The following is a 17,374-nucleotide window of genomic DNA, read 5'->3' as shown; positions in this document are numbered from 1 at the left end:
AAAAAACAAATAATGGCAATTCATTTAGAAAAAAATAATCAATGATGATACAGAAGATTCTAGAACAAAGGAGAGGTGCTTGTGTTTTGAGGTTTGTGCATTATGGTTAAGTTCAACCATGGAGTCTTCTAAATTGTACATGTGGCAGATCTGGTGGAATGGTGATGATATCCAATGGCCAGTAGTGCTCGGATTTGCCTATCTCTACATTGTCGGGTTAGCTTCATCCAGCGACCATCTTTCAAAGTCATCGGCACACTATATAGTTCTTGTGCCATAGTTGCATGTTTTGGAAAAAAGCTACTAGTGGGTTGTACTATCTATTTAGGAATAGAAGATGTATACATGGAAGTTGTAGGGAAAGAGATGACATGGAGCATCTCAATTCCTATGAGTAGGGATTGGAAAAGAGATGTCATTTGGTTCACATCGTAGGAACTTTTCTACTGGATATAGAGATGACATGTTTCTCAATTCCTATGAGGAGGGATTAGAAAAGAGATGTAATTTGGTTCATATCATAGGAACTTTTCTATTGAATATACACTAATGTTTATTTTCCTTTGAAATTTTGGGAGTATAGGAATCCATTCATATGAACCAAGTGGCTCTAAATCTATAGAAATGATATCATGTTTATTTCCTTTGAAATGTGGAGTATATGAATCTATTCCTATGAACCAATTGTCTCTAAAGGAAAAAATCCTATAAAAATCATATCATATAGAGTTCCTATGGTATTCCTTGACACTAAAGGTTGCTTGAAATTGCTGTGGGTGATACGATGGTCTTTCTTTGTAGACTCCTCACCCAACTTTATAGTTACCTCTCGAAGATGAATGAAATGATATATACATGGTATTCTACATGTGCAATTTGGTACACGAAAACTCGGTAAAAGTTTGCGAGGTTCGAATTTTCAATAAAGCCATATGCAGTGCATTTCGGAACGAGGGAGCATACGACAGTTGCTAACACTCACGTGGAAGATTTGTGTGTAGGACGAGTGGCTGTTCTGTTAAATGACATGGCAAAACTGGCACTGTCGGATGCCGATCTAACGGTCCTTACGACATTCGTCGGGAAAAGGCTTGTGGCGAACGTTTGTCAGATAATGATTTACGGACACATGCATTGCATTGATACATGCCCCCCTCTCTCTCACGCACACGCACCCTCACGAGTCATGACTCTCCCGATTCCTCTCGCAGACTCGCACGTCGCACCCACCGTCTATCTGCAAGTAGACGTCACGCACATATTTGCTCTTCACAACCTACCCTTGGAACTTCTAAAAAACAAAAGACGGCGCGCACATTTTATTTTAGCTCACACGTCACACACTTGTACTATTACTCTTGCGGTGAGCATTCTTTGGGTATAGTATATTGTACTCTCACGAAGAGAAGTGGTGCACGCACGCACTAGTTCTCTCACACCCACTCGCGGGTACACGTAGGAGCGCATTTTTTTGAAGCTGGTACAACAAAATCACTCCACTATATATAAAAGCAGGAGCCTTAGCGCTTGCTTTACTAGGGTTCCTCTCGTTCACTCTCTCATGCTCTCCAGATCTAAGCAACACATAGGTGGCCACACTCTTTCTCAGCTCACGGCTAGTCACAAATCCGGCTGGACAACCTCGATCGGGGCAGGGTTGTAGGTGCATCGTTCACGCTGTCGTCGTTGGTGAGGGAGGAGACCAACGGCTGCCCGCGCGTCCTGATCGGCGGCCGTGCCGTTCTCTCCGAGAGAGTGGTGGCTTGGGAGGGCCTCCGACCCCTTCTTCCTCCTTGTGGTATTGTGGCCAAGATGCGGCCTCCCGACGCCGTCTTTGCGACATGCCGACGACCCTCAGGTATATATTCCTTCGAAACCTGCCTTGCTCTACTACCCCAGCTCCCTTCATGTGGATCCTTTTCTACTTCCGTCCGTTGTTCCAAAGCCACCTAGACTTCTACTAAGGCATTTGCTTTGTACGTATGTTCTGTATGATAGATACTCATATACCTTCTTTTTAGAGAGAGAAATGGGTACTCGTATCTTGAGTAGATATCATAGTGTGTTTGTTTGCATGATCTAAGGACTATTCTAAAATAAGAAGCAAATCACTTGCACAAATCAAACTGAGTTCCAAGTAAGATTTTGATTAGAAGATAAAAGTTGTAGTTTTATTATATGCTGTTTCTTGGGTTCCACTGATGTATAGTTCTAGAGTTGTTTGAAGGTTTACATGCATGTTTATGGACTATTTTGTGCAACTAAATAAGTCATTTAGCTCTGACAGACACCCATGTCCTGTATTAGCTTGAGGTATAGCTTATGTATGACTGAAATAAAATATTACACTTTTTTCTGCGAATAACAAAAATATTACATTTCTCGATGAAGCAGAATAAAACTTCAGCTAGCATCAGCCATGCAATGTTATGTTATGTGAATAGTGTAAACTTTGCAGTATAGAGGCATCTAAAAAATCCATTTTTACAGTAATCTAAAAAAAAGTTAGTAGTAAAGTGTTTATTTCCTAGGTGACAACGGGGAACCAAAATGTGCTAGCTATTTGCCAACTTGTTGTACTTGCATGTGAGGAGGTGGCAGCAGTTTCTAGACATTTCTCAACTTCAGTAGGTGCAATCTAGATTCAACGGGGACCTCTTTATTTGTTTACTTGGAGAGCAGAGTCGGCCATGTGCACAAGGAGCGGGAGCGAATCCGGCAGCTCTTAGCCGTCAGATCATGTCATCCTTTGTTTGATGGATGGCAGTGATATGCATGAGAGGGGAAATGAACGGTGGATTTTGAGCCAATGCTTGTTTGGGCGGGAGAACCAAAGATGGAGTGGTAAATCCAATTTCAAAACTGCCGCATTATAGTAGTAGTAGATTAGAAGTAAAGCTATTTCATACAGTCGACTCAAAGCGTTGGTTCAAACAGGGAAGAAAGTGGGAAAGCTGTAGCATGAATCTAGGACTTGGTTCTAAGAGGAAACGGGGGAAAGTTGTAATATTTGTCACTGTTTAAATAACCATATATCTTATTTGCGCAAACATGGATGTCTGTCTCCATATCGTTTCGGGATGTCTGTCTACGTATCGTTTCTATCCGCGCAATCAAAAGCACACACCTCAGTTTTAGTACAACTGCGCAAAATGAGATGGCTATCCCTCGCTGCCGTCGTCTAAACTCCCTTCTTCAAGGTATCCCTACATTGCTAGTAAATAAGGTAGAATGACCAACGCAATCTAAAAGAAGCTGATTCGTACGTTTTACTTCCTGATTGTAGTGCAGGGACGAGCGAAAACAACTGCATCCTAGTCCGGAATGCACTTTCTACCAGTTCATCCATGGACCAAGGACTAGCTGGCACGGCTGCACGGCGGTTTTTTGGACAGGTGCGCGGACAAGAGGCATTGTGGTCTGCTTATTTCTGCAAATAGCGGTGCTTAAATTAATGGAATGCACAAGCATTTCAGCTGGTCAGTACACTGCATGGTTCAGTTCAGCGTTCCAGCTGATACCACAATTATAATTGGTTATTCTGGAATGAGAGAACCTAACCCTGAATGGTGGCAACAAGAAAAAACCAGAGTGAACTCCAAGAAATTTAAGCCTGCCGGGAGGCCCTTTGCTCAGAGAGAAGCCTTGCTTGTTTTTTCCTCATGTGTAAACCTTCTCACAACTTTGTCTTTTGCTGTGAACTAGTATATGTTTGTTATGTTCTATGAATCATTGAGATGTATAAAATTTCTTAACTTATGCTTTTCAAGTTTTTTATGAAGACGAGTTTAATGTGAGTGTTCCACATGAGCGCTAGACTAGCGTGTGAACGTTTGGAATTTATTACATTGTGGCCTCAATTAACTGCATGAACCACTATAACAAGATACATAGTTGCTTATATGTCAGACAGTAGATTGTTTATTGTTAGTTGGTCGATACCCTAGTGTTAAAGCGAGCTGAGCCAATGTGCCGTGTTTTGCACAACTTCTTACAAGTGGGGTAGCACCAATAGTGTTTACAAGTACTTATGTATACGTCGGCGCACGGTTCTCGAACGAGTGCTCTATTTCATCAAAACACACACTGCTCGTATGATAAACCGTGACAACTTATGTCTTACCATGCCATATTCATGAAAAAACATGTGAGGACGCATTTTTTTCGGCAACAATTATGATGGTTCTAACATGATTCACGGGCACACAAAAGTAGCAGCAGTTCCCATAGACGGATTCAAACAGAGTACTAGCCCCAGAGGGGTCGATAACAGGCAAGGTTCGGATAATTAGACACAATCCAAGCTACTATTAAACACTAGCTGGGGCAACTATTTCATGCCTCGATCTAATTTGGGCTGGACACAAGACGGACCTTGCCATGAACATCATCGAGGACGTTCCGCAGCAGCTCAATCCTGTGAACCTTCATGAAGACAACCTTGTGGCCTTGCCACTGATAAACTTGTTTGTGGAGGCATGCCACGTCATCTTCCTGCGTAAGCTTGAAAAGAACAGTATTCCTCACAATCGAAGGAGTAGCTTTGAACTTCTTGTGCTTCAGTACACCCTGGATAACACGCCTGACAACAGTGAGGCTGGAATACAACTTTTCATTGGTATAACCGCAAATGGCTTCCAGGATCCAACAGCCTAAGAACTCTGTTTTCCCAGTGCGTATATTCAGGTCGTCTGCCTCATAGCGAGTGACATGTACAACAACACAATCCTCGTCTGCATCAGGGCTCTAACTGAAATAGAAACAAATTCTGAATTACTTTTTAGTATAAGAAACACAAGTTATTTAAACCACTCATTATACCATGGCATCGAAGCTAATAAAATTTTGCATTATTAATCACCACATACTTCCTTTTCTAAAAAATCACCACATACTTAGATGAAAAATCACAATCGAGATCGGCAAAGAAGGAAATCACCTTGGGCAGTTCAGCGAGGGGCGGGGGGGGACATCCTCGAAGGGGGAAAACTGCTCCTGAAGTGCCACGGGGGCTGTAACCTCAAACGGGGCATTGACCATCTCAGTATCTGGGGTCGCCTCGGTGGTTGCCTCCATCTTCTTGGAGCACTCTGTCTCGTGGGGATCAGCCTCCCGCGTCTGCACCAATATCGGCAGATCTTTGCCTGGTTCTCCTTGCTCCATCATGAAACTGACGAATACTAGGAGTCCACTAAAAGGAAAACACAATCGCAATGACAATGAAACAAAAAAGAGAGTGAGGATCGGTTACTGCTTTGCAAAAGTTCTTTTTTTTCCTCTGAATGAAAATATACCAACATCACGAATCCGCTTGCCTTCCCTTTGTTCGGAGAGAAGAACATTGGCCGATACAAGTGTTGCCTTTCTTGAAGACGGTGAGGGAGAAGGGGATTCAGCGAAGAGTGAAATGATGGTTGCTTCGTCCGTCAAACTTAGACTGTGGGGAGGTGGGGTTTTCTGATACGACGGCTCGTTACTGCCGCGCTACGACCGGGGTGACTCTCTGCCTGCATACTGCCTTCTAATTTGGTGGATGGCATTTGGGCCCGCGCACTGCATGGCCCGCATGTCGGTGAACAAAAGTATAACGACATTCAGTAGAGGGAGACGTTTCAATGACCTAGGAGGAGCCAGAAGCGGTAGAGTGTCTCCACTGTACTAGTAGTAATTGTTTTTTTGGGTAGCTGTAGAGTGTCTCCACTGTACTAGTAGTAATTGTTTCTCGGGTCCCAAGACAAAACAGCCCATCCACACATGTAAATAGTAAAATCAATTCAAAAACCTGGGTGCTCTTCTTCCTACTCGCTCCCACCCACCTCACGTCAGCTCGCTCCACTCATTCCCCCAAATTCCTCACCTCACTCCTACAGAAAACCCCAGCTCCCCTTCTTCCTCACTCCTACACAAAACCCCCGCCTCCCCTTCTTCTTCGCTCGCACTACAACTAGGCTCATCATTCATTACTCTGCTCAAATCCGTGAGCGTGACGTGACACCCTCGAGGAAAATCGAGTCGGATGACCCCAGCACCAAGAAGATGAGGCTCCCGCCAGCGGAGACGCCTGTTGTAGATCCCGCACCCGGCAACGTGGGGAGAAGCGGCGACCCCGTACCCACCGGATCCCAGGAACCCGTAGAATCTCAGGTGGACCGCATCAGCGATCTCCCGAACGCCATCCTTGGGGAGATCATCTCGCTTCTCCCCACCAAGGATTGCTGCCGCACCCAAGTCCTCTCAATTCGGTGGCGCCGTCTATGGCGCACCGTTCCCCTTAGTCTCGACTGTCCTCAGCTATCTCTCTCAATGATTTTGAAATCCCCAGAGCCATCATGTCCTCCCACCAGGGCTCCGTTCAAAGCCTCTGCATCCCATCATGCTACCTGAGCAAGCATACCATGCCCTGCACGGTGGACGCCTCGCTGGAATCCCCTGAATTCACAGAACTATAGCTACTTGAGTTCTACTATAACCCTGGAAATCACATACCACATACCGAACGCCATGAACTTGTGCCCTCAGCACCGATGTCCATCTCAGGGTTTTCGTCCTCTCTCCACACCGCCACCTTTGCGCAGTGCTACCTACCAGACAATATGGTACTAAACCTTCGACTCCCATTTCTCAAGAAACTTTCACTTGTGCGGGTTCATGTATCGGAGGCCAAATTGCACAGCATCATCCACTCCAGTTGCCCTGCGCTGGAGTGCTTGGTGCTTGTTTTCACAATTAGAATCGGTTGTCTCCAAATAAAGTCGCCTAACCTTGTAAGAATTGGAATTCTTTTGACGGAAGGCAGCTCATCATCCAAGATGCCCCTTCACTTCAAAGGTTGATCCTTGATTCTAGTTGTTCACTGTTGCAAATAACGGTCCTCTCTACGCCTAAACTGGAGACCTTGGGTGTAATACATGATCTCTGTGCTCATTTCAGTATGGTGTTTGGCTCCATAGTTCTTCAGGTACTTTATATTATCATCTACACTTATAACCATAAGCTGCATTTTAAATTTCTGCGCATAATTTATATATCATCTCGGAGTACACATTTTGTACTAATATTATGTTCTATGCTCAATGAAGAGTTTCTCCATGGATGGCCTATCAATGGTGCTGGATTCTGTCAAGATCTTATATATCCAAATGAATATTTTTGATCTGAACAAGATTATTGGCTTGCTGCAATGCTTTCCATGTCTGGAGAAGTTGTATATAAAGGTGATAATTTCACGCACACTGGAAGCCCACATATAGTGTACTAGAATTAACCGTTCAGTTGTTGCTCTTTCGACACTCTTCTTTTAGACCTTAACTATTTTCAATCTTCATGTCTATTTAGGCAACAGGACGGGGTAAGAAAGTTATAACCAATCGGTGGATTCGTAAACATCGGGATTTTCTCACTTCTCATGAGATTCGATTGAAGACAATAACGCTAGAACGATATGTAGCCAACCGTGCAAACACAAGATTTGTCACATTCCTCCTGCTGAATGCGAGGTTACTATTGTCCATCAGGCTTAAGTTTATCAGTAGCATGGTTTTGGCGGATGGGTATGTCGAAGAGCAAAAAAAGGAGTTTCAGGTGGGCAAAAGAGCTTCTGAACGTGCCGGGATTCTATTTACAACATATTGTGGTGATAATCTAGTAAATTTTACGACCCGGGATGTTCATTCTATGGACCTGACCGATTCATTTGACAGTGACTGCCGAAAATAGTGCTGGAGTTAGATGTTGTTGCCCTTTTCAATCTGGTTTTTTTGTAAACCTGATGAACAATTAACCCTCGTGCTTTTGTACAGTTTGTAAGCTGGAGTTGGATGTTCCTGCCCTTTTCAACTCGGCTGTGACTGTCATATTTTCTTTGAAACAAGGCAAATGGCTTGCCATTCGTTTATTTTAGAGTGAAATATTGTAACAAATCCAAACCAAGGAAAATAACATCAGTCTCGCCGGCTGCTTGAGCTCACTATGCATTACAGAAGCCAAGTGATTAGCCCCCACCAGCACCCACAAACTTATTTCGAACTAGCACATCAAATGGGCTGTAAATTTTCATAGGATAGGCTGCATGACCGTGACAGATTTGGATTCTGACATTTGGGACCCGCGAGGAAATAGCCTATCCAAGGTGGTGTCGACTTACTAGCCAGTCAACAAATGATTCTGCCTACCAGCCGTTGGATTAACATCCAACATCTGTCGTGTATCTTCTATCTCTTGTCTTCTTCTTCCTCCAATCGCCCAAACCAAACCACCCTGTCGTCTCTGCCTGCTCCTGCCTCCCATGGCTAGCTGCGCCTCCGCCGCCCTACCGTAGGTACCCTCCAACATTGGCCAGTCCCTCCCTCTATTCCCCCACACATCCTGTTATTCTCCGGCGACGTCAGCCCCAACATGCACCCGCGCCCGAACGAGTCAACCCTCGTACTCCCCTCCGCCTGCGACTGGACCGGCGCATCTTCAACGGCTCCTGTTCGTTTTGTCCGAGGCCTCACCGTCGTCCTCTGCCTTGCGGCCTTGGTTCGCTCGCCGTGCGCGGTGCGCCGCCCTCTTGCATTGTCAACGTCGTCAACAACCGAGAGGAACAAGGGGATGACTGTACGTGGAAAGGATGACAGTAGGGACCCACCAGCGTCATGGCAGTACGCAAGCTAGTGCCTCTATAGTACAAGCCCAAAAATATGGTTCCTCCTAATGGTTGGACATCTGGGGCTCACGCCATTGTCAATGTAGTCACTAAACGAGAGAATTACACTACGAGCGGCTGACACCAGGGACCCAGCAAGTCGCGTAGTTTTTTTTGAGGTACAAGCAGTTGTTATTTATACTAGTTTTAGCGACAGATCAGGGTAACAACGGGTCTGTGCGGGGCTATGGCCCGTCTAGCCAGGGTTTTATTTATGTTTACCACATCATGAGCCTAGTTGTGTTTTTTTCTTGCTGAAAATGGCTAGCCCAGTTATATTTTTAAAGAAATACCCAAACAAGGCCTACTGGCTTTATCGGCCCTGCTGGGCTGCAAATCTCTCAAGACGAGGAGAGTTTCATTCGGTTTGCCCAGAAATGGTTTGTACATTTTTAAAACACATCAAACCGAGAATTAGTTTCAATTTTTTTTCATTACAAGATCTTAAAATCCATTGATTTTTATGCGTGGACGATTATTTGGATTTTATATTTATATAAATTATTTTTCAAAATAGTTTGAATGTGAATCGATATTTCTAGATTAAAAACAGTTGACCGCACCGAAATATGCAAAATTTCGTATACTTTTTAACCGTGGCCACAATATGGGGTGTGTTGTTAACAAAAAGAAGATGGGTTCCAAAAAAATTCTTAAGGATTAGCAAATGGGCTATACATTATTAAATAATGGCAGATGGGCTGTATGTTGTTTTCCACAGATTTGAGGATGACTTGTGCGCCTACTATAGGTTGACACGTATGCTTTCATAAAAAAAGGTTGACACACATGCAACGCCCTGTCAACTTAGTCAACACACGAGCACAGTGACTGTTGGATGTCCATCCAACGGCTGTCGTGCTTCTTCAATCTCTGCTCTTCATGCTCAAGCCGCTCAAACAAGCGCCGGCGAGACTGCCTGCTCCCTCCTCCCGCAGCCGGCTATGCTGCCGCACAGGCCTCACGGCCCCACCGTACTCCCATCGCTGGCCTAGCCATCCCTCTACTCACCCACACATGCTGTTATTCTCCGGCGACGGCCGACGAACCAGTAAACCCTCGTACTCCTCCGCGTGGGAAACAACTTCCGAGTATTCCCTGGCTCCGTGTCGTTCCCTGCCTATGCCTCGCCGTCGTCCACCGCCCTGGTACTCTTGGCATGGCCTGGTCAACATGGTCAATGAACGACATCCATCAGAAGTGGACTGTACGTGGAGAGGCTGACAGCTGGTTCCACGGCTGCACGCAAGGAAATGCCTCCTTATTACGCGCAAAATAATGATTCCTCCACCTGACAGCTAGGACCCACATGAAGGGCCTCTGTATTTCATGAAAAAAAGTTCCCCCAGCTGACAAGTCGGACCCACCAGCTAAATCTTCGCACGCAAGGAAGTGCCTCCTTATTACGCCCAAAAAAATGAATACCCCCCTGCTAGCTGGAACCCACCATATTGTTGGGCTGACTTGTGGGCCTACTAAGTTGACAGGGACGGAGATCTTTGTCAACTTAGTCAATACTCCAGTGACCATATGATGTCCATCCAACGGCCATAGTGCTTCTTCAACCTCTGTTCTTCTTGCTCCAGCCGCCCAAAGCAGCGCTGGTCGTGCCGCCTGCTCCTGCCTCCCATGGCCGGCTGTGCTACCGCGGAGGCCTCACCGCCCCCATACTACTCCCACCACTGGCCAGGCCATCCCTCCACTCACCCACACCCCCTGTTATTCTGCGACGACGGCAGCCTCACACCGCAGCCGAACCAGTGAACGCTCGTACTCCTCTCCGCGTGGGCATCCGCTGTTGCGTCTTGCATGGCTCCGCATCGTCCCCTTCCTAGGCCTCACCGTCATCCACCGCCGTGGTGCTCTTGGCACGGCGTGGTCAATGTGTTCAACGACCGACTTCCATCGGAAGTGTACTGTACATGGAGAGGCTGGCAGTTGGGTCCACGGCAGCCGCAAGGAACTGCCTTCTTATTACGCGGAAAATAATTATTCCTCCACCTGACAGCGGGGACCCACCGGATGGGCCACCAGTATTTTGCGAAAAAAATCGTTTCCCCCTGACTGCTGGGACCCACCGGACAGGCCATCGTATTTCATGAAAAAAACGTTCCCCCCGCTGTCAGCTCAGACCCACCGGAAGTGCCTCCTTATTACGCACAAAAAATGAATACTCCCTCGGCTAGCTAGGACCCACCTTGCTGGGAGGCTGACTTGCGGTCCTACTAAGTTGACGGGGACGAAGGGCTTTGTCAACTTAGTCAATATGAACGATTCTAGCTCTAGTGACCGTACGATGTCCATCCAACGGCCGTAGTGCTTCTTCAACCTCTGGTCTTCTTGCTCCAGCCGCCCAAAGCAGCGCCGGTCGTGCCGCATGCTCCTGCCTCCCGTGGCAGACTGTGCTGCCGCAGAGGCCTCGCTGCCCCCTACTATTCCCACCACTGGCCAGGCCCTGCAGCGACGGCAGCCTCACACCGCAGCCGAACCAGTGAACCCTCGTAGTCCTCTCCGCGCGGGCTTCCACTGTGGCGTCGTCCCCTTCCTAGGCCTCGCCGTCATCCGCCGCCCTGGTGCTCTCTGCGCAGCTTGGTCAACGTGGTCAAGGAACGACTTCCATCGGAAGAGTACTGTACGTGGAGAGGCTGACAGTTGGGTCCACGGCCACAGCCCAGTTTTTCTTGTGATTTCCCAAGTAAGTCGCTTTGTCAGGCCTGTTGGGCTGCAAATCTTTCAAGATGAGGAGGGCTTTCATTCGGCTGGCCGTAGTGCTTCTTCAACCTCTAGTCTTCTTGCTCCAGCCGCCCAAACCAGCGCCGGTCGTGCCTCGTGCTCCTGCCTCCCGTGGCCGGCTACGATGCGGCGGACGCCTCACCGCCCCTACTACTCCCACCGCTGGCCAGGCCATCCCTCTACTCACCCACACCCCCTGTTATTCTGCGGCAACGGCAGCCTCACACCGCAGCGAACTAGTGAACCCTCGTACTCCTCTACGCGTGGGCATCCACTTTCGCGTCTTCCCAGCTCCACGTCGTCCCCTTCCTAGGCCTCGCCGTCGTTCACCGCCCTGGTGCTCTCGGCACGGCGTGGTCAACATGGTCAAGGAACAGCTTCCATCGGACGTGGACTGTACGTGGAGAGGCTGACAGCTGGGTCCACGGCCGCAGCAAGGAAGTGCCTCCTTATTACGTGCAAAATAATTATTCCTCCACCTGATAGTGGGACCCACAGGACGGGCCACCGTATTTCATCCCCCTAACTGCTAGGACCCACCAGCTACATCTTCGCACGCAAGGAAGTGCCTGACAGTCGGGACCCACCTGGTCGAAGCGTACGTAGCATAGTCATTCTGGTCGCGAACGTGTACGTACATATATACTGGTCGATGTAGAGGCGCGCACGTGTGTAGTAGAGGTGCGCACGTAGCATGTACACGTACGTACAGCGGCCAGGGTGCGAGAAAGAAAATACGGCCACGTATGTGTACATACGGGCGGGGTCTCGAACGCCTACTCGTGCATACGTATGGCCAGGGCTCATGTACATGGCTGGGTCGGAACGGAGAAACTGCGTCGTTGTCGTGTTCATGGGGAGGCAACAGAACGCGTGGGAGCCAACCGGCTGGGTCAGAATGGAATGTGTGGTTGTGTTCATCGGGAGGGCTTGGACGGAACAGGCGATGGAAACGAGGCCTGGCGTACCGCACAACGGAGGAAACGGACCTCCTACGTTCGGAACGGGGTCCTGTTGATCGGGAGGGGTCTGGCGTACCGCAAAACGGAGGAAACGGACCTCCTACGGTCGAAACGGGGGTCCTGTTCATCAGGAGGGGTGTGGCGTACCGCAAAACGGGACTCCACGGGATACTGTTCATCTCCACCGTCGACCCCCTCCAGCCTACACGAGCTACTGTTCATCCACCGTCGACCTCCTCCAGCCTCCACCTGTGACTGTTCATCCACGGGATCCTGTTCACGTAGAAGCTTCTGCTTGAACCAACGCGTGAAACATGAGTTGTGCTCTTTGAGTATATCTCCGTCCGTCCTCTGTTGGCCTCGGTCATTGTACGTCTCCTTTATAAAGGTTTTGTGCTCTACCACCCAAGGATCGACCACGTCTATGTGTTGTAGCGTGACTAGGTTTGCTCTTTCAAAGTCGGCGAGTCGACCCTCGAAGTCGACATGCATTTCGCGGCGACCCTCACGGTGACCCCATCCAGTGAGCCTGCCGAGGTGCCTGTTGACGGGCAGACCAACGGGGTTCTCGATGCCTAAATAATTCGTGTAGTAGGAGATGCACTCTTCGGTCAGAAAGCCCCTGGCTATGCTTCCCTCTGGACGTGACATGTTGCGAATGTATCCTTTGATGACACCATTCATCCTTTCGAATGGCATCATGCTGTGCAGGAACGTCGGCCCGAGTTGGATGATATCGTCCATGATATGGACCAGCAGATGCACCATAACGTCGAAGAATGCGGGCGGGAAGTACATCTCAAGCTCGCATAGTATCACCACGATCTCTTCCTGTAGCCTTGTGAGTTGCCTCACGCCAACAGACTTCCGAGAGATGACGTCGAAAAAGTTGCATAGGCCTAATAGGGTTTCACGGACGTGCGCGTCCATGATCCCACGGATTGCAACTGGAAGTATCTGCGTCATCAGCACGTGACAGTCGTGAGACTTCATCCTTCTGAACTTCAGCTTCGCTGGGTCTAGGTATCTGCTTATCTTCCCCGCGTAACCGTAAGGAAGTTTTACTCCTACGAGGCACGTGAAAAACTGCTCGATCTCCTCCTGACTTAGAGTGAAGCACGCGGGAGGGTAGTCATTTCCGGTCTTCTTGGCCTTTTTTCCTTTGTGATTACTTTCCGTGTCCTGCTTCGCCTCATCATCATCATCATCATCATCATCATATATAGCGTGAAGCTCCTGCCTGATGCCCATTGATTTCAACTCTGCCCTTGCTTTTGTCCCATCTTTGGTCCTCTCTGGCATGTTGAGCAGGGTACCAAGCAGACTCTCGCACACGTTCTTCGTGATATGCCTGACATCAAGGCTGTGAGGCACACGGTGGATCTTCCAGTATGCCAAGTCCCAGAAAATAGACCTTGTTTTCCATACCTTCAGCAGCGGCTCTGGCGCCTTTCGCTTCTTTCCCGGCTCTGGCGCCTTTTGCTTCTTTCCCGGCAGTGGGCAGTCTTTCCAATTTTTCAACAGCTCGTCTATTTCCTCGCTGCTCCTCGTACGTGGGCGTCCTCGGGGTTCGGTTTCACCATCGAACAGATCCTTGCATTTTCTCCATGGGTCATCGTCGCGAAGCCACCTTCGATGTCCCATGAGCACAGTTTTTGAAGACCCGGGATCTCTATCTAGCTGGCGATACGTTGTGTCATCCATGCACCTGACGTATCCAGAAAATCCGTGGACCACCTGCCCCGCGACATATCCGTAACCGAGATAGTCGTGCACCGTCGTGAGCAGCGCGGCTCTCATAGGGAAATATTCTTTCTCTGCGGCGTCCCACGTATTGGCTGGCATTTTCCACAGCGTGTCAAGCTCCTCTTTCAGCAGCCCCAGATACAGATTGATGTCGTTCCCCGGTTGTTTCGGTCCTTCAATTAGCATACTCATCTGAATGTACTTCCTCTTCATGCACAACCAGGGGGAAGGTTGTACATCCACACAAACACAGGCCAGGTGCTATGTGTGCTTCTCTGGCTGCCAAACGGATTGACTCCATCGGTGCTCGCACCCAGCACGATGTTCCTTGGATAGTTCCCAAATTCTGGGTCTTCGAAGTTCAACACTTGGCACTGGCTCGCATCCTTAGGGTGACTAAGCATCTTGTCTTTTTTATCTATCTCCGGATCATTTGCGTCATCTTCTCGCTTCTTCTCCTCCGTATCCGCGTGCCAACGCAGGAGCTTTGCTACCTTAGGGTCCGCGAAATACGGCTGCAGACGAGGAGTGATCGGAAAGTACCACACTACTTTTCGAGGAGCTTTGTTCCTCTTCTTGTATCGAGTGACGCTGCACACCGGACATATGGTAGACTCCGCGTGCTCGTCCCGATAAATGATGCAATTGTTCATGCACACATGGTATTTCACGTGCGGTAAATCCAGAGGACACACGATTTTCTTCGCCTACTCCAAACTGGTCGGGCATTTGTTGCCCTTGGGAAGACGTTCGTGCCAGAATGACATGTTCTCGTCGAAGCATGCGTCGGTCATTTTGTATTTTACCTTCATCTCCAGAGCCATGAGCGTTACTTTCAGGCGGGTATCCTCGGGCCTACATCCTTCATACAATGGAGTAACCACGTCTAACTCAAGTTGATCCATCTTGGCTTTCTCTCGGGCGGCAGCTCTTGCGTTATCCGTCTGCTTGAGAAGCAGCTCTTGAATATGAGGGTCCTGCACCCAGCCCATCGATGGTCCAGCATCGTTTGCTCCGCCGGCATCATCATCTTCATGATCATGCCCGTCGTCTGCTCCGGCATCTTCCTCATCATCATGTCCTGCATCTTCTACATGATGACTGTGTACAGCATCACTGTCGTGATCATCTCCTGGGGATTCTTCGTCTTCTCGCCCGCCCGAGCCATGGTGGTTCTCTGGCTGCCCTTCCTCGTTTCTTGCCTGGCCCCCATGGACGACTTCGTAGTCATCTTCATCACCTTGCCACCGATAGCCATCTATGAAACCACGCAAGAGCAGGTGGTCCCGCACCTGCCCGGATTCCGGGTCCACAATAAGGCTCTTCAGCTTGCATCTTCGACATGGACATCTTATCTCCGTCTCATTCTTTTGAAGCATCTCGGCCTTCGCGGACCTCAAAAACCTATTCACGATGCCTTCGGTCATCGTGCGGACCATGGTCGCCTGCGGGGTAGAGCAAAACGATATTTTAGAACCAAGAAAAAATTTGGCATGACTTTCTCTAAAAATAGGACCAAAAAGAATGCTTAATGCCAAAATTCTCGCCGAAACGGAAATGAATCAACATTCCGGCAAAATATTGGCAACTATCGCATTTCAAATACCGGTACACCTCCAAACACAAACACATATGCAACACCACAAACATATGCAACACCACGAACATACATAGATCTAGCTAGGCCATAAAAAGTGCATGTGCACATTGTTGTAGGGAGAACAACATAAATATAGCTTCCCCCCTTACTTACCTATCAAAACAAGGTAATTTAACCACTTAAATTGAATGAATCTATGGTGGAAATGAGGTGAAAAAGAGGTGGCACCCAAGACAAGGAGGAGGTGGAGAGAATGAAGTGGGGAGAAAGTGAGTGTGGGTAGGAAAGGTTGTCCAAAATATCTTGTTGCTGCCCACTTACTAATGGCGCACCAACTCTAAATGCGCCATTAGTAATCCAGGTTACTAATGGCGCACCTTCTGGTGGTGCGCCATTAGTAGTTTTGCAAAAAAAACATACTAATGGCGCACTGTTCCACAGTGCGCCATTACTAGTTTAAACTAGTAATGGCGCACGGTCGAACAGTGAGCCATTAGTAGTTTTGCAAAAAAAGGAATGAAAAATATAATTAAAAAAACAACATTAGTGGCGCACTTTCCGACAGGTGCGCCATTACTAGTTACATCTAGTAATGGCGCACTGTGTCCGGATGCGCCATTAGTATGTTTGGACAGGCGCACTAGTTAAAAAAAATTGATACTAATGGCGCACCCTCGGCCAGGTGCGCCATTAGTAGTTTCAGCTCTAATGGCGTATCAGAAGGTGGTGCGCCATTAGTATATACTAATGGCGCACCGCTTGTCTGGTGCGCCATTAGTGTCAATCCCATCTATAGCCCTTTTTCTAGTAGTATCATCCAGTCTCCACCATGCGCTACTCCACCGGCTACTATTCAACCAGCCCTCTCCACAGGCTCCTGTTCAACCACCCCTCCACGGGCTACTGTTCATCCAGCCCGCCACCGTCTACTGTTCAACCTGCCCTCCACGGTGTGGTCCTGTTCATCCAGCCCTCCACGGGGTCCTGCTCATCCAGCCCCAACCGGCTCGATCGATCGGGGTCCTGTTCATCCAGAGGCAACACCACGGGGTCTTGTTCATCCACCCCCATCGGGAACTGTTCAATCACCCCCCCCCCCCCCCGCAACGCTTACTGTTCATCTAGGGGAAGCATAGATCGGCTTTAGTTAGTAGTCGTAGCAAAGGAATTGCTCGATCAGGTTCAGTTAACACCCATCGATCGATCGCTCGGGTTCAGTAATGCGTAGCCTGCAGTGCAATCGCTCGGGTTCAGTTAGAGCCCAACGCCTCGCTCGGGTTCAGTTAGAGCCAACGCCTCGCACACACGCGCGTACGTGTACGAGTGAAATGCGCATTGCTCGGCCCCCGACCTCCCACCGTAACCGGGAACTCCCCGAAATTTTCCTCGCACTCGCTTCTACCATGGTTTTTTCCGTCATGGACGGCCCAAAGAATGTCATGCAACTGCATCTCCGGCCCGCACAGGACGAAAAGCCCATTTTCTATCATGATTTTTTGTCATAGAAGTAGGAGCCCACCACATCTATGATGATACCGGGTTTTGTCACAATTATCGTCATAGAAGTGTCATATGTATGACAGAAAAAAAATTCGTTCGGCCCAAAATTTCACGGATGTGTCTTATTTTTGTAGTGATATATGTATA

Source organism: Triticum urartu, chromosome 2A (assembly GCF_056163025.1).
Source record: "Triticum urartu cultivar PI428250 chromosome 2A, HENAU_Tu73, whole genome shotgun sequence".
NCBI lineage: Eukaryota > Viridiplantae > Streptophyta > Magnoliopsida > Poales > Poaceae > Triticum > Triticum urartu.
This window is presented reverse-complemented; position numbering follows the sequence as displayed.